The sequence below is a fragment of the Pongo abelii genome, chromosome 1, assembly GCF_028885655.2.
Source record: "Pongo abelii isolate AG06213 chromosome 1, NHGRI_mPonAbe1-v2.0_pri, whole genome shotgun sequence".
Lineage (NCBI taxonomy): Eukaryota > Metazoa > Chordata > Mammalia > Primates > Hominidae > Pongo > Pongo abelii.
The window spans coordinates 201617093-201639376 of NC_071985.2; the positions used below are offsets into that span (position 1 = coordinate 201617093).

Sequence of the window (22284 nt, forward strand, 5' to 3'; positions counted from 1 at the left end):
AGTTTGACACCAGCCTGGAAAGAAAAAAAGAGAAATTTTTAAAAATAATAATAACAATAATAATATCTGACTATGAGGCTCTTGATCAGGAATTCCATTTCTATACTTAAAAGCAACTACCATAGGGGCTGGGCGTGGTGGCTCATGCCTGTAATCCCAGCACTTTAGGAGGCTGAGGTGGGTGGATCACCTGAGGTCAGGAGTTCGAGACCAGCCTGGCCAACATGGTGAAACCCCAACTCTACTAAAAATACAAAAAATTAGCCAGGCGTTGTGGCACATGCCTGTAGTCCCAGCTACTCGGGAGGCTGAAGCATGAGAATTGCTTGAACCCGGAAGCCGGAGCTTGCAAAAGACCGGGTGCAGTGGCTCACACCTGTAATCCCAGCACTTTGGGAGGCTTAGGCGGGTGGATCACCTGAGGTCAGGAGTTTGAGACCAGCCTGGCCAAAATAGTGAAACCCCGTCTCTACTAAAAATACAAAAAATTAGCCAGGCATTATAGTGGGCGCCTGTAATCCCAGCTGCTAGGGAGGCTGAGGCAGGAGAATCACTTGAACCTGGGAGGCAGAGGTTGCAGTGAGCCGAGGTCGCGCCATTGTACTCCAGCTTGGGCAACAAGGGTGAAATTCCATCTCAAAAGCAAACAAACAAAAAAGCAGCTACTGGCCAGGCGCAGTGGCTTACGCCTGTAATCCCAGCACTTTGGGAGGTTGAGGTGGGGAGATCACCTGAGGTCAGGAGTTCAAGACCAGCCTGGCCAACATGATGACACCCCATCTTTACTAAAAATACAAAAATTAGCCGGACGTGGTGGCGCGCATCTATAGTCCCAGCTACTGAGGATGCTGAGACTGGAGAATCACTTGAAACTGGGAAGTGGAGGTTGCAGTGAGCCGAGATCATGCCACTGCACTCCAGCCCGGGTGACAGAGTAAGGCTCTGTCACAAAAAAAAAAAAAAGCAGCTATCATTTTATTGTATGCTGGTGCTATGCAGTTTACATACATATATTTTCTTATCTAAGTCTAGAAACACCCTTATGAGTTATGATTACCCTTTTACAAAGTAAGGAAACAGACTCAGAGAGGTGAAAGTTCAGAATTCTCCCAGTCACTCAGCTGGGCATTGGAGAGTTAGGGGGTGGTGGATCTAGGTCTGTCTTCTCTTTGCTTCATCATTATGTATTAATGAATGTCATTTTCTCAATAAGAGTAATGCAGTTACTATTAGCTTTGACTTACAATGGGGAAACTGAGGCTTGGGAAAGTGAGCAGACTTGCCTGAGGACAGAGTACAAGTCTCAACACGTCTCACCCTTAATTTTGATGCCCTTATGCTGAGCTCTTATGGGCTTGCCAGAATGTTCATAAGAGTCCTTCTCAATGCAGCTGAGGCTTCACACAGTTTCCCAGCTCCCCACGAGGTGACAGAACCAGCACCTGCCTCAGTGAAGTCACTTCTCATCCTAGCTTGTGATCATCTCCTCTGTACTCCTGACTCTCTAGGGGCCAATTCCAGCTCTTCACAATCATCTCTGTGTATCTGCTAGTGTCTGACCCAGAACTGGAGTTGTTATTTTGTTTGTTTGTTTGTTTTTGAGACAGTCTTGCCCAGAAGGTGTGCAGGCTGAAAAGCCAAGAGGCTCAGAAGCCCCAGATTTTTGGATGTCATCAATGGTTAAAAGTTTTAAAAATGAGGAGGGAGACCCAGATATGGCTGCTAGCTTTTAGTCTGGCTAAATAAGAACATTAAAACTCTCAGCCAGGCTGGAGTGCAGTGGCGCAATCATAGTGATCATAGCTCACTGCAACCTCCACCTCCCAGTTTCAAGCGAGTCTCATGCCTCAGCCTCCTGAGTAGCTGGTCTTACAGGCGTGCACCACCATGCCCAGCTAATTTTTGTATTTTTAGTAGAGACAGGGTTTTACCATGATAGGCAGGCTGGTCTTAAACTCCTGGCCTCAAGGGATCCACCTGCCTCGGCCTCCCAGTGTTGGGATTACAGGCGTGAGCCACTGGCCTCCAGGGGTTGTTTGAATGAAAAAAATAAAAAGGGATTCCTTAAGGAGCTGAGATTTGAACCTAGGTCTGTTGGGCTCCACCTGAGCCATTTCCACTTCCTCCGCCTGCAGTTGGCCTCCCTCCCCTAGAGATGCCTAGATGTGCAGGCTGAAAAGCTGGGGCAAGGCAGCATGCAAGCTGATTTAGAATCCTTCCCCTCCCCTCCCCTTTCTTTTTTCAGAAGCCAAGGAGAAACATGAAAACTCAAATGTGCCCTGAACCAGTCTCAACCCTGAAGTTACGGAATGCAAAAGGTGAGGAGTCACCATGGTAACCGCAGTGGCAGGTGTGTTGGTGAATCCTTTGTTTCTGCAGCATCGGCAGGCAAGGCCTGCCCGGTGCCTGTCTGAGGGTTTGCGCTATCTGGCTACAGGGCAGCAGCTGCATTTCATTCATTTCTCTTAATGGGACATTATGGGAGACTTTTGCTTTTCATTGCCTCCATTTTCTTATAAGTGGAAGGGGAGGGAAAAAAACCATTTTCCTTCCCTTCCCACCCACTCAGAGAAATGTCCGAAAAACACCAGCATTCCCATCAAGAGGCTCTGCTGCCGCTGGTCATGAAACCCCATCATCACTTAAATTGCTCTATTTTAAAGGTTTGTGAAAACTGCACCAAATTGATTTTTCCCATATCACTTCTATCTGTTATTTCTGTGGTCTCTCTTCTTCATTGCTACATTTCCCTGGAGCAGGGGAGCAAATCTATATGGAAACTTGAGGTACTCTTATGTGGTTTGGGAACCAAAAAATAAAAGTGTTTTAGAGGCTATCAGATTGTTGTCTTTCTGTTACTTACTCATGGACTTATGTATTTATTTTTACCCTGGGTCTGTTGAAAAGGATTTGGCTCACAGATTCTGAACTTAATTTAGCTTCAGGCCTTAATCACCGTTGAGCAGAGAATTTTATAATCACAGGGATGGAAAGAATCTTAGATGTCATCTGGCTCAGAAGTCCCCAGACTTTTGGATGTCATCAACAGTTAAAAGTTTTAAAAATGAGAAGGCAGACTCAGATATGGTTGCTACCTTTTAGTTTGGCTAAATAAGGACATTAGAAAAAACACAACTATCATGTAGTACCACCACTGTTTCATAAAAGAAAGCACATTCTTCTATGAAAAAAGATAGGAAGGAATGGTATACATTCTTAGAATAAAATACTGTTCCTTAAACAATACATTTAGGCCAGGCACGGTGGCTCACGCCTGTAATCCCAGCACTTTGGGAGGCCAAGGCGGGCGGATCACGAGGTCAGGAGATTGAGACCATCCTGGCTAACATGGTGAAACCCCGTCTCTACTAAAAATACAAAATAAATTAGCCGGGCATGGTGGTGGGTGCCTGTAGTCCCAGCTACTCCGGAGGCTGAGTCAGGAGAATGGCGTGAACCCGGGAGGCCGAGCTTGCAGTGAGCCAAGATCACACCACTGCACTCCAGCCTGGGCGACAGAGTGAGATTCCATCTCAAAAAAAAAAAAAAAAAATACATTTAGTAAATAATTTACCCTTTTATACATATTTTTTTCCTTTTTCCACATACTAGCACCAGTCTGAGAATAGATGTTTGAGAACCATTCATCTTGTTTACTATCCCTGCCAGTATTTCTTGGAGATGGTATCTTGGCCTCTGCTTGGATACCTTTGGTAGCTGGAGCACTCACTACCTTCCCTCTTTGGATAATTCAAGCTATTACTTCTTCTTCTTCTTTTTTCTCTTTTTGAGATGGAGTCTTGCTCTGTTGCCAGGCTGGAGTGCAGTGGCACGATCTCGGCTCACTGCAACCTCTGCCTCCCGGGTTCAAGCCATTCCCCTGCCTCAGCCTCCTGAGTAGCTGGGACTACAGGTGCGAGCCACCATGCCTGGCTAATTTTTCTTTTTTCTTTTGTATTTTAGTACAGATCGGGTTTCACCATGTTGGCCAGGATGGTCTTGATCTCCTGACCTCATGATCCGCCCACCTCGGCCTCCCAAAACGCTGGGATTACAGGTGTTAGCCACCACGCCTGACCTCAAGCTATTACTTCTTTCTCGTAGCCCTTTCCTTTCCTTTCCTTCTTCAGGTGGGTTAGATGTCCGTTTTATGTGTTCCCTTATTTCCCCTGCAAGCAGTTACCACTTTATTTATTTATTAATTTAATTAATTTATTTATTTCAGAGATGGAGTCTCACTCTGTCACCAAGGCTGGAGTGCAGTGGTACAATCATAGCTCATTGCAACCTCCATCTCCTGGGCTCAAGCCGTCCTGCCACGTCCACCTCCTAAGTAGTTGAGACCAAGGTGCGAGCCACAGGACTTGGCTAGTTAGCATTTTTGTAGTACTCATCTCATGATGTTGTAATTGCTGGTTGAGACATCCATCAGTTTCTAGACTGTCAACTTCTTGAGGGCAGGGTCTATGTCTGTTCACTGTTGGGGCCTCAGACCTATTATATGGCAGAAGCTCATCAATAATTGTTGACAGAAGGAATGAGCTTCTATCCACTGGATTAATGATATCATGAAACAATGGTAACAATGGCCATGAAATTGATATTTGTTTCATGTGTACTATATGCTAAGCATTTTATTCAAGTTTGATCAGGAACAGGCTTTTATGCCAGGACATTTGGAATAAGATGAAAATTATAGTTGATGAAGCATATTGTTTTAAAAGGAAGTCTCTCTGGGAATTTATCCTACAGAATTTCCCTAAAAGTGCTCCAAGGCTTATCAAGATGTATGTGCAAGAATGTCCACTGCAGTATTGCTTCCAATAGCAAAGAATTGGAAACAACCGGGATATTTACCAATAGGGAACCTGTTAAATAAATTATAGTTCAGTCGGCTGGGCACGGTGGCTCAGGTCTGTAATCCCAGCACTTTGGGAGGCCGAGGTGGGTGGATCATGAGGTCAGGAGTTCGAGACCAGCCTGGCCAACATGGTGAAATCCCTTCTCTACTAAAAATACAAAAATTAGCCAGGCGTGGTGGTGTGCGCCTGTAATCCCAGCTACTCGGGAGGCTGAGGCAGGAGAATTGCTTGAACTCGGGAGACAGAGGTTGCAGTGAGCCGAGATCACCCTCCATTGCATTCCAGCTCTGGGTCACATAGCAAGACTCCATTTGGGGAAAAAAAAAAAGAATAATAGTTCAATCATGCTGTGTAGGTAGCCTTTAAAAAGAACAAGGTAGATCTAAATGTACTGACACGGAAAACTGTCCAAGACATATTGTTAAGGGAAATAATTCTACTTGTTAAACACACACATACATATAAATACACAGAAAAAATATGAATGTACAGAAAAAAATCTGGAAGAACAATATAATCCAAATTGTTAATAGTGGTTCTTTGGCCGGGCGCGGTAGCTCACACCTATAATCCCAACACTTTGGGAGGCCGAGGAGGGTGGATCACCTGAGGTTGGGAGAGTTCGCGACCAGCCTGGCCAATGTGGCAAAACCCCGTCTCTACTAAAAATACGAAAATTAGCCAGACGTGGTGGCACATGCCTGTAATCCCAGCTACTCGGGAGGCTGAGGCAGGAGAATCGCTTAAACCCGGGAGGTGGAGGTTGTGGTGAGCCGAGATTGCGCTTCTGCACTCTAGCCTAGGCAACAAGAGCGAAACTCCTTCCCAAAAAAAAAAAAAAAAAAAAAAAAAGTGGTTCTTTTTCTGGGTAGGATTGCTGGAGACTTTTGCTTTATTAAGCATCCATCTCTGTAATTTAAAAAATGTGTAAGAAGCATGTCTTATTTTTTAGCAGCATTATTAAAGTATAATTTACATGCTATAAAATGCATGTATCATCTTTACAGTAGTGGTGGACAGATAATTTATTTATTTATTTAAGACAGTCTTGCTCTGTTGCCCAGGCTGGAGTGCAGTGGCGTGATCTCGGCTCACTGCAATCTCCAGGGTTCAAGCGATTCTTGTGACTCAGCTTCCCAAGAGGCTGGAATTACAGGCATTCACCACCATGTCTGGCTAATTTTTGTATTTTTAGTAGAGACGGGGTTTTGCCGTGTTGGCCAGGCTGGTCTCTAGCTCCTGGCCTCAAGCAATCCACCCACCTCGGCTTCCCAAAGTGCTGGGATTATAGGCATGAGCCACAGTGCCCGGCCAGAGCCAGGTTTTAAAAAACACAAATAGAAGGAAATATTTCTTTTTTTCTTTCTTTCTTTTTTTTTTTTTTTGAGATGGAGTCTCGCTCTGTCGCCCAGGCTGGGGTGCAGTGGCATGATTTCGGCTCATCGTAACCTCCGCCTCCCGGGTTCAAGCAATTCTCTGCCTCAGCCTCCCAAGTAGCTGGGATTACAGGCATCTGCCACCATGCCCCACTAATTTTTGTATTTTTAGTAGAGATGGGTTTCATCATCTTGGCCAGGCTGGTCTCGAACTTCTGATCTCGTGATCCACCTGCCTTGGCCTCCCAAAGTACTGGGATTACAGGCGTAAGCGACTGCGCCCAGCCAGAAGGAAAGGTTTCTATGCAAGCACAGTGGCTCATAACTGTAATCCCAGCACTTTGAGAGGCCAAGGTGGGAGGATTGCTTGAGCCCAGGAGTTTGAGAAGGAAAGGTTTCTGACATTGAGGCTAATCTTATCTTTTGTCCCTTTGCCTGCCCTTCTGTTTCCTTCCCCATAATGGTTTTCCCTCAGCTCCTTCTCAGACCCTCAGTACCTCTGAGTGGCATAAAAACTCTTTTTCTAGGCCAGGCACAGTGGTTCATGTCTGTAATCCCAGCACTTCGGGAGGCCAAGGCAGGCAGATCACCTGAGGTCAGGAGTTTGAGACCAGGCTGGCCAACATGGCAAAACCCTGTCTCTACTAAAAATACAAAAATTAGCCAGGCGTGGTGGCAGGCGCCTGTAATCCCAGCTACTGGCGAGGCTGAGGTGGGATAATCGCTTGAACCTGGGAGGCAGAGGTTGCAGTGAGCTGAGATCATGCCATTTTACTCTAGCCCTGGGAGACAAGAACAAAACTCCATTTAAAAAACAAAAAACAAAAAACCACCTCTTTTTTTTTCATGTGTGCCTATAAAAGGAGGGGTTCCACTAGCTGACTTCTAAGGTCCTTTCAGGTACCAGTTGGGGTGAGTTGATAGTCCTGGTCTCTCTCCTACTAAAACTTGTTCTTAGGAAGGATCGGTAATTTTTTTTTTTGTATTATTAGTAGAGATGGGGGTTCACCACATTGGCCAGGCTGGTCTCGAACTCCTGATCTCTGGTGATCCACTTGCCTTGGCCTCCCAAAGTGCTGGGATTACAGGTGTGAGCCACCATGCTTGGCCAGGATCTGGTAATCTCATTCTCATTACATGAAAATAGCTGATGAGGCCCAGTTTATTTTTCTCTCTTGTGATGTTTGCATTTTAACAAAAGATGAACTATCATTTTTGGCTTCAAACCAAGAAGAAAACCTCCAACTGTTCAGTTTCTACACATATAGGGGTAAGGGATATGTATGAGTGGGCAAGACAACCTTTTCAGCATCCTTGAAAACACAGCAGCAGATAGGAAGTTAGGATCATTGATGTGGAGATGGGTAAGTACTCAAGGTTGCCACTAGGTAAAATGGGACCCACTATGGGTGGGAAAGTCAAGATTTTGGCCATAGCACTTGGCAGAATTAAGAAAGCTGTGGACCATTGGGGAAGGAGTCCTCTCAATTTCACATATGACCTTAATTGCCCCATTTAAGCTAGTACTTTGAAGTTTCAGTGTGTAGAAACATTATCACCGGTCAGATAGCATATATGAAACATTTATACAGGCACAGATAATCTTAGTCACTCTGAAAGAGGTTGATATAATGAAAAGAATTCACAGTGTTAGACCAACATCCAGAATGTGGTAACCACATTCTTATTAGGAGAGGCAGACACACAGTGGTTGAGGAAGTGGGGCCCTGGAAATATATTTGCTGGGTTCAAATCCTCCTGGCTCTATCATGTACTACCAGTTGAATGGCCTTGGTCAAGTGGCTTCACTGTTATTTATCTCAGTTTCTCCATGAAATGGGAATAACAGGGTAACAATATTAATAGTAATGTAAAATGGAGATAACAATAATTCCCACCCCTTAGGGTTATAAAAGTTAAATTAGTTAATACATATCAAGTGCTTAGAACAGTGCCTGGCATGGCTGGGCACGGTGGCTCACGCCTGTAATCCCAGCACTTTGGGAGGCCGAGGTGGGCGGATCACCTGAGGTCAGGAGTTTGAGACCAGCCTCACCAAATGGAGAAACCCCATCTCTACTAAAACTACAAAATTAGCTGGGCGTGGTGGTGCATGCCTGTAAACCCAGATACTCGGGAGGCTAAGGCAGGAGAATCGCTTGAACTCGGGAGGCAGAGGTTGCGGTGAGCCGAGACTGCGCCATTGCACTCCAGCCTAGGCAACAAGAGCGAAACTTCATCTCAAAAAAAACAACAACAACAACAAAAAACACTGCCTGACACATAGTAAGTGCTCAATAAATGTCAGCTATGAACATCATTACCTCCTAATCCCTTTGTGTAGGAAACCTTGATGCTTCATTTCCAACAGCTCTAGCTTCAGTAATTAATAAATCCTTTTCTATTTTCCAACTGCTAAATGGGCAAACTGAGTCACAGGGTATCAGAGAATGCTGTGAAGAGAACCCAGAAGGCAGGGCAGCGACAGAGGTTCAAGTGCAGTAGGCCCTTCATATTCCTGAATTCAACCAACCAGGGATCTAAAATATTCGGGAAAAAAAATAGCATCTTCACTAAACATGTACTTTTTTCTTGTCATCATTCCCTAAACAATACAGTATAACAACTACATAACATTTACACTGTATTAGGTATAAGTAATCTAGAGATGATTTAAAGTATACGAGAGGATGTGTGTAGGTTATATGCAAATACTATACCATTTTATATATTTTATTTTATTTTTTATACTGAGTCTAGCTCTGTCGTCCAGGCTGGAGTGCAGTGGCGCAATGTCGGCTCACTGCAACCTCCGCTTCCTGGGTTCAAGCGAAGATTCTAGTGCCTCAGCCTCCCGAGTAGCTGGGATTACAGGTGCCCGCCACCATGCCCGGCTACTTTTTCTATTTTTTTAGTAGACACGGGGGTTTCATCATGTTGGCCAGGCTGGTCTCGTACTCCTGACCTCAAGTGATCCTCCCGCCTCGGCCCCCCCAAAGTGCTGGGATTACAGGCGTAAGCCACTGCGCCCCGCCCATTTTATATTTTATAACAGGGACTTGATTATCCGCAGATTTTGGGATCCGCAGGTGTCCTGGAACCAACCAATCCCTCACGGATAGGGAAGGACCTACGGGCCTGCAGTCCCCGAGCGGCGCCCCGTCCCCGCCAGGCTTCCGCTGCCCCACGTGAAAGATGAACCAAGGAGGCTGAGTCACGTTTCTCAACTTTTCCCTCTCCCTCGTTGCCAGTTCCCGAAGTCGTTTTCTTCTCTGGCCAAAATCCAGTCCCACTTGATGGCGGTGGAGCTGGGGATCCTGACTGTGGATCGGCCCCGGGAAGGATTCCGCGGAGGCCGCCGCCTTCCCGTCCACTCAGGCCGCAGCCGAAGCTTTCCAGCTCCCGCCGGCACCGCGACAGCGAGCCCCTTCGCGCGCGGACACACGCCCCGAGCGAGCCTTGACTTCTCCCGGAATTCACAGCTTCAGTCCCTCCCCTCCCCCAAAGGCGGACGCAGGGGAAGCTCTAGTGCCTGAGGAGGCCGCAGAGTGCGAACTGCAGCGGCTTAGGGTACGACACCAGGGCTTCCTGCACAAGCGGAGAGGCCAGGGACGGGCGATTTCTGCAAACAGCTGGAGCCAGCGCCCTGCCCCCTCCCCCCGCCCCTGCAAAAGAGGGCTGTAAAATTCCGGAAGAGAGATTAGAGGCAGGGGATGGGTGGGGCGGTGAATAGTACATTCCTTCCTCCCCTTGCCTCCTCCTACCCGGTTATCACTCTGGGAGGGTTGAGTCGTCTCTTGGCCTTCTCTTGGCCGGTGCACTGGCAGCGTCCAGACATGGGGCTTGAAACCTCCCATGCTCATCGGAACTTTGTGGAGCCTGGATCGCTTATTTCGCAGCTCATGACTCCATCTGGTTTCGGGCTCGGAAATTTTGGTTGCTACTTGCAACTGAGTCTTTTCAACTGGGTCTTTTCCATAAGAGTGCTTCATAGGCCTGTCTGTGCATTTGTTAGTAGTTCCTATTTATTGAGCGAACTTTGCAATGGAGGCATACTTTATTTAGTGTTGGAGGGAAGGAACATGAAGGCGCAGAGAGGCTGTGAAACCTCAAGGCCACACAATGGCAGAGCCAGGAATCAACTCAGCGATTGGTTCCACACGTTTCCCACCACATCCTGCTGATTCCTTTGCTTCAGGTCTTTAAAAGGCAAGACTTATTTGTTAGGGGGTAGGGAAGTAATATTTATGGACCACCTCTCACTGTGCCAGCTACTTTAAATATATTGTCTTTAATAATTTAATTTGTCACAACACTTCAAGACAGATGTGATCACCATGCCCATATTACAGATGAGGAAAACTTTAGAGGTGAGGAGTTTAAGGGCCAGAGCTGGGATTCCTGTACAGTCACACTGCAAGGCCTGTGCTCTTTCTAAAACCACAGTTAATGTCTGCAGAGTGCTTGACAGTTTACAAAGCAAAGTATTTTCAAGCTCTCCATTTTAGAGCTATCATCCTATTTCATAGATGAAGAGAAAGGTTCATTTGTGAAGTTACAACATCTGTTGAAGATCACAAAACTAATGGTAAGTTGCAGAATCTGTAATTTTGAAATAAACTGCTGGTGGTATCAAGGCTCATTTCATTTATTCATTGCACGGTGCCAAGTACCAACTAATAATAATATTAGCTACATTTATTGAATACTTAACATGAGTTCAATGCATGAGTTATGCACACTAAGTCCTTTAGTCCTCAAAACACCTTTTTTTGAAGTTTACCTTTTCTATTTTACAGATGGGGAAATAGTTATTTCATCAGGCAGATGAAATAACTCCCCAAGTCTACAGGACAACAAAATGGCAATGCAAAGATGCCAGATGAATTAGTGTAAAATCCCAGGGTGGGAACCAGTCACCTGTTCCCAACCTCTGTCTAAACCACTTTTCTGAGGGCTTCAGTTTCTTTACCACATGATCATGACTTGTTTTCTTGTTTTTCTTTTCTTTTCTTTTCTTTTTTTTTTTTTTGAGACAGTCTCACTCTGTCGCCCAGGCTGGAGTGCAATGGTGCAATCTCAGCTCACTGCAACCTCCGCCTTCCCGGTTCAAGCGATTCTTCTGACTCAGCCTCCCGAGTAGCTGGGATTACAGGTATGCACCACCACGCCCAGATAATTTTTTTTTGTATTTTTAGTAGAGACGAGGTTTTTGCCATGTTGGCCAGGCTGGTCTCGAACTCTTGGCCTCAGGTGATCCGCCTTCCTCGGCCTCCCAAAGTGCTGGGATTACAAGCATGAGCCACTGTGCCCGGCAGACCATTACTTGTTTTTCTAACCCCTGTGTGTGGTGGGCCCACATAGCTCCTGCTCTCAAGGAGCTAATGCTCTGTAAAATCAGCGAAGAGTACTGCCAGCTTGTCCCACAGGGGCACTGGGAAGATTAATCAGCAAATGGCACTTGGAATGCTTCAGCAAAAGCACTGGATAAACTCAAGGCACTTAGGCGTGAAACTCACTGCTAGGGGTGGTTCCTGCTGTAATAAGGCACCAGCAGCCCAGTTCCTGATCTGTTTGAGGTGTGGAGAGAGTAAAACCATGTTACAGCCTGCTGTGGGAAGCCATTTGGATGTCGGGATGAGAGCATCTCTCTGCTTTCCGGGGGGTAAGGGAATGTGGCAGTGGTGTCATAGTCTAGGACCTTTCCCTCTCAGAGGCAGATATTTTTTTCAGCATTTCACAAGGGTTTCCAGCTTATTCTGAGGACACCAGTTATTGACTGAAGTCAGAAATGAATATCATGATTATTTGGGCTTCAGAGGCAGACAGACCTGGGGTGAATCCTGTTTCTGTCATTTCGTCTCTCTGAGCCTCTGGTTCCTTGGTTCCTTTGTTTTTTAAGACGGAGTCTTACTCTGTCTCCCAGGCTGGAGTGCAGTGGCATGATCTCAGCTCGGCTCACTGCAATCTCCGCCTCCCAAGTTCAAGCAATTCTCTTGCCTCAGCTTCCTAAGTAGCTGGGATTACAGGCGCACGCCACCACGCCTGGCTAATTTTTGTATTTTTAGTGGAAACAAGGTTTCACCATGTCGGTCAGGCTGGTCTCAAACTCGTGACCTCGTGATCTGCCTGCCTCGGCCTCCCAAAGTGCTGAGATACAGGTGTGAGCCACCGCAACTGGCCTTTTTTTTCTTTTTTCTGAGACAGAGTCTCGCTCTGTTGCCCAGGCTGGAGTGCAGCGTCGAAATCTCGGTTCACCACAACCTTCGCCTCCCAGGTTCAAGTGATTATCCTGCCTCAGCCTCCCAAGTAGCTGGGACTACAGGCACGTGCCACCATGCCCGGCTAATTTTTGTATTTTTAGTAGAGACAGCTTTTCACTATGTTGGCCAGGCTGGTCTCAAACTCCTGACCTCGTGGTCCGCCTGCCTTGGCCTCTCAAAGTGTGGGGATTACAGGCGTGAGCCACCGCGCCCGGCCTTTCTCAAGTGTTTTCATATGTTATTATGGATACGTGAAAGAGCCCATGAGGCAGCTGATTATTATTTCCATTTAATAGTTGATAATACTTCCCTTTTTTAATGGGGGTAATAGTACCTTCCTAATAGGGTCATTTTGAATCATAAACTCGATAATAGATTTTATTTTATTATTTATTTATTTTGAGATGGAGTTTTGCTCTTGTTGCCCAGGCTAGAGTGAAGTGGCGCGATCTCGGCTTACTGCAACCTCCGCCTTCTGGGTTCAAGTGATTCTCCTGCCTTAGCCTCCCGAGTACCTGGGATTATAGATGCCTACCACCACTCTCGGCTAATTTTTGTATTTTTAGTAGAGACAGGGTTTTACCATGTTGGCCAGGCTGGTCTCAAACTCCTGACCTCAGGTGATCCACCCGCCTTGACCTCCCAAAGTGTTGGGATTACAGGCATGAGCCACTCTGCCGGGCCTTGATAACATTTTAAAACGTTTCTATCAGGACTTGGAAAAGAGTAGATGCTTAATAAAAGGTAATTATGGCTGGGTGCAGTGGTTCATGCCTATAATCCCAACACTTTGGGAGGCCAAAGTGGGAAGGTTGCTTGAGCCCAGGAGTTCAAGACCAGCCTAGGCAACATGGCAAGACCTCCATCTCTACAAAAATAAAAAAATAATTAGCTGGGCATGGTGGCATGGGCCCATGGTCCCACCCACCTACTTGGGAGGCTGAGGTGGGAGGATTGCTTGAGCCTAGGAGGTTGAGGCTGCAGTGAGCCATGTTTGCACTACTGCATTCCCTCTGGGGTGACAAAGTGAGACCCTGTCTTAAAAAAAAAAAAAAAAAAGGCCAGGCGCGGTGGCTCACGCCTGTAATCCCAGCACTTCTGGAGGCCGAGGTGGGCGGATCACGAGGTCAGGAGATCGAGACCATCCTGGCTAATATGGTGAAACCCCATCTCTACTAAAAATACAAAAAATTAGCTGGGCGTGGTGGTGGGCGCCTGTAGTCACAGCTACTCAGGAGGCTGAGGCGGGAGAATGGTGTAAACCCAGGAGGTGGAGCTTGCAGTGAGCCGAGATCGCGCCACTGCACTCCAGCCTGGGTGACAGAGTGAGACTCTGTCTCAAAAAAAAAAAAGGGGGGTAAAGGTAACTATTATTGGAGCCACTATTCTTATCCTTATGTTGTTAATGTTGTTATTACATTATTTTATTTCAGGGCCAGAAGGAGAGCTAGGTGGAGGGAAGTGTCATTCACTTGGTCAAACAATCTACTAGATGAAAACAAACAAGCAAACAAACAATCTGCTAGACTGCCCCAAATAGATCCATCTAAGCAGGGGAGAATCTGAAAACAGGCAATTACAATACCATGTTAAGTACTATGGTAGAGTATTGCACAAGGTGTTTTGCAACTTTATCGGAAGAATCAATAACTCATAGACACAGCAAAAGTTTTGCAGAGGAGGTAGCTCTTTCTTTCAAATCAGTCTATGTTTCCAGGAAGTAGAAAATACTGCTTGCTGGAGGCAGACAGAATACAAGTGAGCCCAGTCTGTGCTCCTCACCTAAGGGCCTTGCTACTGATCTGCAGCCCCTCTTGCTCCTCAAGGCCTCTCTCAACTCCCACACAGCCCTGCTAGCCAGCCTTGCCCTAGAATACCCCCTCCTGGGCCACCTGGTGGTGAACATCCTGGACTCTGTGCTGTGGCTTGATGCGGCTGAGTCATAAGACCTTTCTTTTTATTGCTAAGCTCTAATGGAAGCCTTCTGGTCAGAAGCAATGCCCCAGGTCTACCTTGTGGGGAAGGTCTAATGACGACAGATCACTGCTTCTCCCCGCAGGGCTGGATGAGCATGGATGTGGTGGCGAGATGGGGGAGAAGCACCCACGGGAGCATCTTCATTTCTTCCTATATAGGCGCCAGTTCTGGGCAGGCAAGACTTCCCAGGGGTGGACAGAAAGAACAGACCCTCCCCAACCCGCAATTCCCAGGGGAAGACATCTCCCTCCCAAGTCAGCCTCCAATGCCGCACTTTCCCATCTGGCCGTGGCCCAAACCAGCCTACCAGCTCGCTAGTGACCACATTTTCCAAACCAAAACTCAGGACGCATGATCTGGCAAAGAATTTCTGGCTAGCTTCCAAATGCAAGAGGCAAAAACCTTTCCACTTGAGAATCTCTACGATAATCTGCGTCGTTAAAGGTGACATTAAGTCGGAAAGCTTGAAATTCAGGGTCTCTTCTTTCTCACTTTCTCAACTCAAGCGTTTTCTTTTTCTTTCTTTTCTTTTCTTTTTTTTTTGAGATGGAGTCTCATTCTGTCGCCCAGGTTGGAGTGCAGTGGCGTGATCTCGGCTCACTGCAAACTCCGCCTGCCGGGTTCAAGTGAGTCTCCTGCCTCAAGCTCCCGAGTAGCTGGGATTACGGCCCTCCTTCCGGGCGCGCGCCACCATGCCCGGCTAATTTTTGTATTTTTAGCAGAGACAGGGTTTCACTATTTTGGCCAGGCTGGTCTCGAACTCCTGACCTCGTGATCTGCCCTCCTCGGCCTCCCAAAGTGCTGGATTACAGGCATGAGCCACCGCGCCTGGCCCTTCTCAAGCGTTTTCATACGTTATTATCGATATGTGAAAGAGCCCATGAGGTAGCTGATTATTATTTCCATTTAATAGTTGATAATACTTAGAAGGAATCACTTACCCAAGATCCTACATCCTGAAAGTCTGAATTTTGGCTTGTCAGGGACAGTTCTTAGGGTGGGTGTGTGTCTTGTGGGCAGAGTTGGGCGTGGCGTATTAATATCTTTGACGAAGATGCACACGCCATTCATTTGGGGCCTCAGGAAGGGCAGCCAAGAACTGAGCTGCCCAGGTTCCCACTTCTGAGTTGGAAATCCCCAAGCACAGGACGTGGTGGCCACCCCGTCCCATCAGGATCTGACCCCAGGCCTGATGGCCTAGGAGCGAGAAAGAACCCTTCGACCTTGCGGGTCACACCTAGGCTGCAGGCCCTCGACCCAGCCCAGGTGCGGATGGGCGGGGCGCAGCGTGGGCGAGCGACTCCCCAGGCCACGTTCTGCCTTCCCTCCCCGATCACATGGACTCGCCTTCCGTAGCCGGGAGTGCGGAGCGGAACGAACCACGAGGAGGAGGAGCGGGGGAGGCGCCCAGGGCAGTGGGTCAGCGCCCCGCGGGGCAGGTGGGCGGGCCCAACTGCCCGCGAGCCGGCCGGGCAGCCAGTCAGCGAACGCGGAGGGCGGGCCGGCGGCCCCGCGCGCCGCGCCCCGCAGCGCCCCCTGAGGGGCGGCGGCGGGAGCTGGTTCCGGCTGCGCGCGCAGCGGTGGTGGCGGCGGCGCGATCGGCCGGGCTGTAACCGTCGTCCGTCCGGGAGCGGCTGGAGCGGCAGCGGCGGCGGGGCACGGCGCGAGGCGACGCCACAGGGCAGCGGCGGCAGCGGAGGCAGCGGCGGCAGCAGGAGACGCAGCGGCGGCCGCAGCAGCAGCAGCAAGACGGACTCGTGGAGACGCGCCGCCGCCGCCGCCGCCGGGCCGGGCCGGGTGTCGCGCGCCGAGGCTGGGGGGGAGTCGTCGCCGCCGCCGCCACCGCTACCGCCGCCGCCGCCGCCGCCGAGGTGACTGAGGAGAGAGGCGCCTCCTCGCTCCCGCCACCGCCGGACTTCAATGCCCAGTCCCCAGCTCGCCAGCGTGAGTGCGCCCCTCCCGGGCGGCCCCCGCGCCGGCGCCGGGGGCCTCGGGGAAGGGGAGGGCGGGAGGCCCCGCAGCCATTAGTGCAGGCCGGAGACACGTCCCCGGAAGGAGGGCCGGGCCGGGGCGGGGGAGCGAGGGTGGGTGAGCGAGGGGCGGGCTCGTGTGTGTGGAAGGGAGAGAGCTGTGCGAGCGTGGGGGAGAGTGAGTTGGTGAAGGGAGGGCGTGTGAGTGGGGGACAGGGCTGAGTGTCCGTGCGAGGAGGTGGGGGGAGTGGGAGCGCGTCGGGGGTCAGTGTCGATGTTGGGGGAATGCGGGTGAGGGCAGGGGAGGGTATGGGTGTGTGGGGAGCGTGTGGGCATGAGGGGTGCTGGTAGAATGAGTGAGTAAATGGGGGAGGAGAGAATTGAGTGTGGTAAAGAGCGGGTGAGTGTGGGGGGAGAACGTGGTGTGTGTCGGTGAGAAGGTGCGTGGCAGAGGCGGGAGTGTGGCAGGGTGTGCCGGCGTGTGTCCAGTGTGTGAGCAGGCATCCTGGAGGCCCTTCCCCTTGGTCTTTGTGTGTGGCGATAGTGAACCCTGGTGTGTTGGGTTAGGGAGTTCTTTCCGGGAGCGTCTTGTCCCCGGGTCCTCAGGTTCAAGTATGAGGAAAGGGGGTATAAGTCTCTTCCAGCGGCACTATGATCTTCTGGCTCTGGGATTTTAATTTTTTTCCCCAAGAAAGGATGTGATGTGTTTTTTTGTTGTTGTTCTATACATTTTTTTCTCCCACGTTTCATGACTTCAAAGTAAATTTTCAAATTTGTCAATGATGCCATCCTATCCTAGTCTGGGGCCCCTGAGAGCTAACGAAAAGAAGTTTGTTGCTCAAGATCCTACACTCTGGCCTGTAGAGTGTTCAGGAGCATGAACTTTTGTAAAGCCCTGCTAGTTTTTCAGGTGAAGAGTATTTTATTGTTAGGTAAATTGAACTGTAGTCTGGTTTATTATTTCCTGGAATTTGTCAAGAAGTTAGCAGTGACTAGCAATTCTAGTGTCACTGTAGGCATTCAGCAAATGTTTGTCTGTCCGGAGTCACCAAACTACAACCACTGCTGAGTTGGAATGTGGTACTTGCTGTCATGCTCTGTAATAGAGAGTAGTTTCAGAGGGAAGTGAGTGAAGTTATGCTTTGCTGAGTGTGCAAAAGGAAATTAAGGATGCAGAATGACACATTATCGGGGCTTCAGAATCACTTGCCAGCACACCATTGTATTGGTGAAGATGGTGAGAAGTTGTTTGCTGGTATTCTGATCTTGGCATTTTTAAGTTTCATAATGAACGGACTAATTATTGTCATGGACTTTTCCCATTCTTGTGTTGTAAAAGTAGGGATTCTTGAAGAGTAGTACCTTGATAGGGATTTTACACATTGATATAATCTTAAAAATGATGTTATCTTAAAAGTAATGTCTTCTAGAAGTTGGTAGTCTTTCACTTGATCTTAGCCAAAAGGCCGAGAAGCGATAGAAGTTGGTAGTTTTTCAATATAAGCAAAGAGTAGTATGGTCCTTTTGTTTGTTTGTTTGTTTGTTTTTGAGATGGAGTCTCGCTCTGTTTGTTGCCCAGGCTTCCCAGGTTCAAATGATCTTCCCGCCTCAGCCTCCCAAGTAGCTGAGAATACAAGTGTGTGCCACCACACCCGGCTAATTTTCATATTTTTAGTAGAGACGGGGTTTCACCATGTTGGCCAGGCTGGTCTCGAACTCCTGACCTCCACTAATCCACCTGCCTTGGCCTCCCACAGTGCTGGGGATTAACAGGCGAGGGTGGTCCTTTTGATAGTGAACATAATAGAATTACAGGCAAAATCACTGGTGTGTAATTAAAAGTTAGAAATTATATTTTTTGGCTGGGCAAGCTGGCTCATGCCTGTAATGCTAGCACTTTGGGAGGCTGAGGCAGGAGGATCGCTTGAGCCCAGGAGTTCGAGACCAGCCTGGGCAACATGGTGACTCCATTTCTACAGAAAATACAAAAGTTAGGCGTGGTAGTGTGTGCCTGTAGTTCCAGCTATCCAGGAGGCTGAGGTGAGAGGATCTTGTGAGTCCAGGAAGTCAAGGCTGCAGCTGCAGTGAGCCAGTGAGACCCTCTCTCAAAAAAAATAAGAAGAAAGAAATAGTAAATAGTGTTGTTACTATTTAGTGAGGGAAGGAATTAATTAGTATTAATTTCCTCCTGTGCTACAGGTGCTTTTTATATTCATTTAATTCTCACAACTACAAGAAAGGTGGTATCTTCATTTGCATCCATTTAGCTTATTTTGAATCACTTCTATTTGCCAGGCACTAGGGATACAGTGATGAGCTCCCATGGATTTACAGTGGTGAGGAGAAGAGATACAGAAACTCAAAAGGTTAAGTAACTTGTCCCAGGTCACACAGATAATAATTAGTGCTGGATTAAAAATCCAGGTCTTTGACTCTAAAGCCCTTGATTTTTCCAATACATCATACTACTCTCTCAATAGCTCCTCTTATATTGAGGTTTCTCATCCACCTGATGGCCTAGCAGCTTGTACTTAGGAGAGCTGTTGAAACTAATGGAGAAGGCTGGAGGCAAGTGGATCATTTAGGAGATGCTGACTGGAGGCTCTTTGGGGCCTAAGCTAGGCTTTTATGTGGGAGGAGATTCTGCCTTGAAACTCTCTTGGGGCCCCAGGGTGTGTGCTTTGAGACAGTTTTTATGAGACACCTGGGATATGTCTGCGTGAGGGAAGTCTGATTAAAGAAATGCAGCAGCGTTTTATGTTTTTTATTTTTTGGAAAAAGAGGAGAGTATATTTATTGGGGCCAAGAGTGAACTAGAACTTACCACTGTATCAAAGTTTCTCTGTTGAGCTGTGTGGGACACTTAAATCAGAAGAAGTGAGAAAATACATGTGAAAGCACTTTGTTAATTATAAATTGAACTACGGATTCAAAGTATTATTATCACTAAGATCTTTCTACTAAGGCAACAGATTTTGTAGCTGGAAAAGGCTGGCATTTTAGAACACCTTTATAGATGAAAAATAGTTTCGAACTGCTGAACGGGGTATTTTCTGACTCAGAACAGCAAAAGTCAGGCCACTCCCTCTGTGAGTCAGTCAAGTAAAATTTAATTTGAACGAACCAAATTTATAGGCAGAAACCATTTACAACATCATTGAACTTTGTAGCACTAGGAAGAGTAAATGTTTGAATACTTTTGTGTATAGCTTTAAAAAACAGTATGAGAGCCCCATATATAGTTGACTTGAAAAAAGTTTCAAACAAGGTAAATTGGATTTATTTTTCTTTAGAATTAACTTTTTATTCATTTTGTCCTATAAAGGTAGTATTTCCTTATGCAGTAATTAAGGAACACTTTACAATTTGCAGACACAAAGTTGAAATTTAGTAGGGATTTATTTTACAGGATTTGACTATACTTTTTCCTTTTTGTTGTAATGTGGGGGTTGGTAACCACTGAAGCCTAGAAAACGAATGTATTTACAAATAAGATGCAGAGGAGCAGGTGCATACATTTTTAGCTATTGCTCTTGGTCTTGGAAGAATGAAGCTTAAGTTTTTGTGAAACTTAAGTTTGGTTGATTTATTTGGGTGCTATTCCATCAGCTATATTTGTTGAATAGAAGATGGGATCTTTAAAATTTTGAGTAAGAATCAGGATCCATAGTTTTTTTTTTTAAGATGGAGTTTTGCCCTTGTTGCCCAGGCTGGAGTGCAGTGGTGCAATCTTGGCTCACTGCAGCCTGCGCCTCCTGGGTTCAAGTGATTCTCCTGCCTCAGCCTCCTGAATAGCTGGATTACAGGCACACGCCACCACGCCCGACTAATTTTTTGTATTTTTAGTGGAGATGAGGGTTCATAACGTTGGCCAGGCTGGTCTTGAACTCCTGACTTCAGGTGATCTACCCGCCTCGGCCTCCCAAAGTGCAGGGATTACAGGAATGATCCACCGTGTGGCCCAGGATCCATAGTTTTAACATGGTGGACTTAGCTATGTTTATTGAATAGGGTGACGGTATAGATCTTGGGGTACTGGTAAAGTTCAATATTACACTTTCAGGGTTTAGGTTTCCACATTCCTTTCTTATGCCAACTCATGTATTGTCTCATTTAAAACTCAATAATCTTGTAAGTAGTATTCTTTTAGCTTTACAGATAAGGAAATTTATTTATAGATTGATTGTTGTTGGGGTTTTTTTTCCCCCAGAGTCTTACTCTGTTGCCCAGGCTGGAGTGCAGTGGTGCAACCTCAGCTCACTGCAGCCTCCACCTCCTAGGTTTAAGCGATTGTCCTGCCTCAGCTGGGATTATAGGCGTGCGCCACCACGCCCAACTAATTTTCGTATTTTTAGTAGAGACAGGGTTTTGCTATGTTGCCCAGGCTGGTCCCGAACCCCTGAGCTCAGGCGCGAGCTGCTGGCCTCGGCCTCCCAAAGTGCCGGGATTTGATTATTAAATCCCAGGTTTTACAATCTAAGTTAAAGATTATCAATAAATAGCAGTGAATAATTTTTTTTTTTTCCTTTTAGGGGCTTAAAGTACTTAAATCTGTGTTGAACAGTGGATGCCACCAATTATAATTACTTTGGGAGATGGTGATTTGAGTCTCTTAATCTGTGAAATATTAGAAAAGTCTTGGCTAGGCACAGTGGCTCATTTTGGGAGGCAGACACGGGGGGACCCCTTGAGGCCAGGAGTTCGAGACCAGCCTGGGCAACACAGAGACAGCATCTCTACAAAAAATACAAAAACTAGCCAGCATAGTGGTATGAACCTGTAGTTCCAGCTACTCAGGAGGCTGAAGTGGAAGGATCACTGGAGCCTGGGAGGTCAAGGCTGAAGTGAGCCGAGACTATGCCACTACAGTCTAGCCTGGGAGACAGAGGGAGACCCTGTCTCAAAAAAAAAAAAAAAAAGAAAAAATCTTTCCACCATTTTCATCTTTTGAACTATTACTACGTATAGAGGTGTCAGTTAGCTTTCTCTCATTATCCTTTGTTTTATTGGCTGAACCTCATTCGATGGGCTCCCTTGAGTCCCTGGCCACTGTCTTGGCACATGAAGCCTTTTAGGTTGCTTAGTGTAGAGCTGAGGTGCATATTGTTTGAAAATCTTTTTGCTCTTTGGAGTGGTAGAGGTCTAGGCTCAACCAGAAACTGTCAGTACCCTAGCACCTCCATAAAAGAAGCTGCACAGCAATGCTGGCTGTCTGCTTTCCACAGTTCCCCATTGTGGAGTTACCAGGACTTAAGTGAGAGAATGACTCGTTTCCTGCACTGTTTGTTCAGTCAGTGTAGATTTACAGGACACCGAAATCTTTCCCAGAAAAATGACTGTGAGGATTGACAGATTATACGGATATTTTTTATGTGACTTGAATACAGATGGTTTTTGTTTGCCTATACTGATTTTCTTGCCCACAGGTTGTGTTAACACAGCATCCACTTCATTTTAAGTGGCCTAAACTAAATTTCATCATTTGAATATAAATTTACTTTACACAATGTTGGCTTTTTAAATTGTTGAGAATTTTGAGATTAGGCTTTTTTGCGACCCTTTCTTTGCTAGTTGAGCCTGGTTTGAAAAAATATTTTGAACATTACAACAGTCTTTACCTTTAGAGAAGTGGTGTATTTAATTCCTCTCATAGTATTTTTTATTTGAACTTTTAGTCTTCTCAAGACATTAATTCTTTTGGCATAAAATGTACACATGATATATTTGTTTTAGCAGATCAGATAAATTACTTTATGTTTTTATTTCTGCAGTGGCCAGATATGTTGGCTGTTAACTAATGTATTGTTTGACAAGAATTCAAATTCACAATCAGGTC

The 22284-nt window shown here is 46.8% G+C and overlaps 1 long non-coding RNA gene across 1 annotated transcript in view; it reads right to left on the minus strand.

Annotated features, from left to right (window-relative positions):
* LOC129059445 (uncharacterized) overlaps positions 1–15926 on the minus strand; it is a 62690-nt gene extending 46764 nt beyond the window's left edge. The window contains exon 1 of the long non-coding RNA XR_008525347.2: positions 15420–15926. This is a non-coding gene — a long non-coding RNA (uncharacterized LOC129059445). The remainder of the gene's footprint in view (positions 1–15419) is intronic.
* Between the last annotated feature and the right edge of the window lie 6358 nt (positions 15927–22284).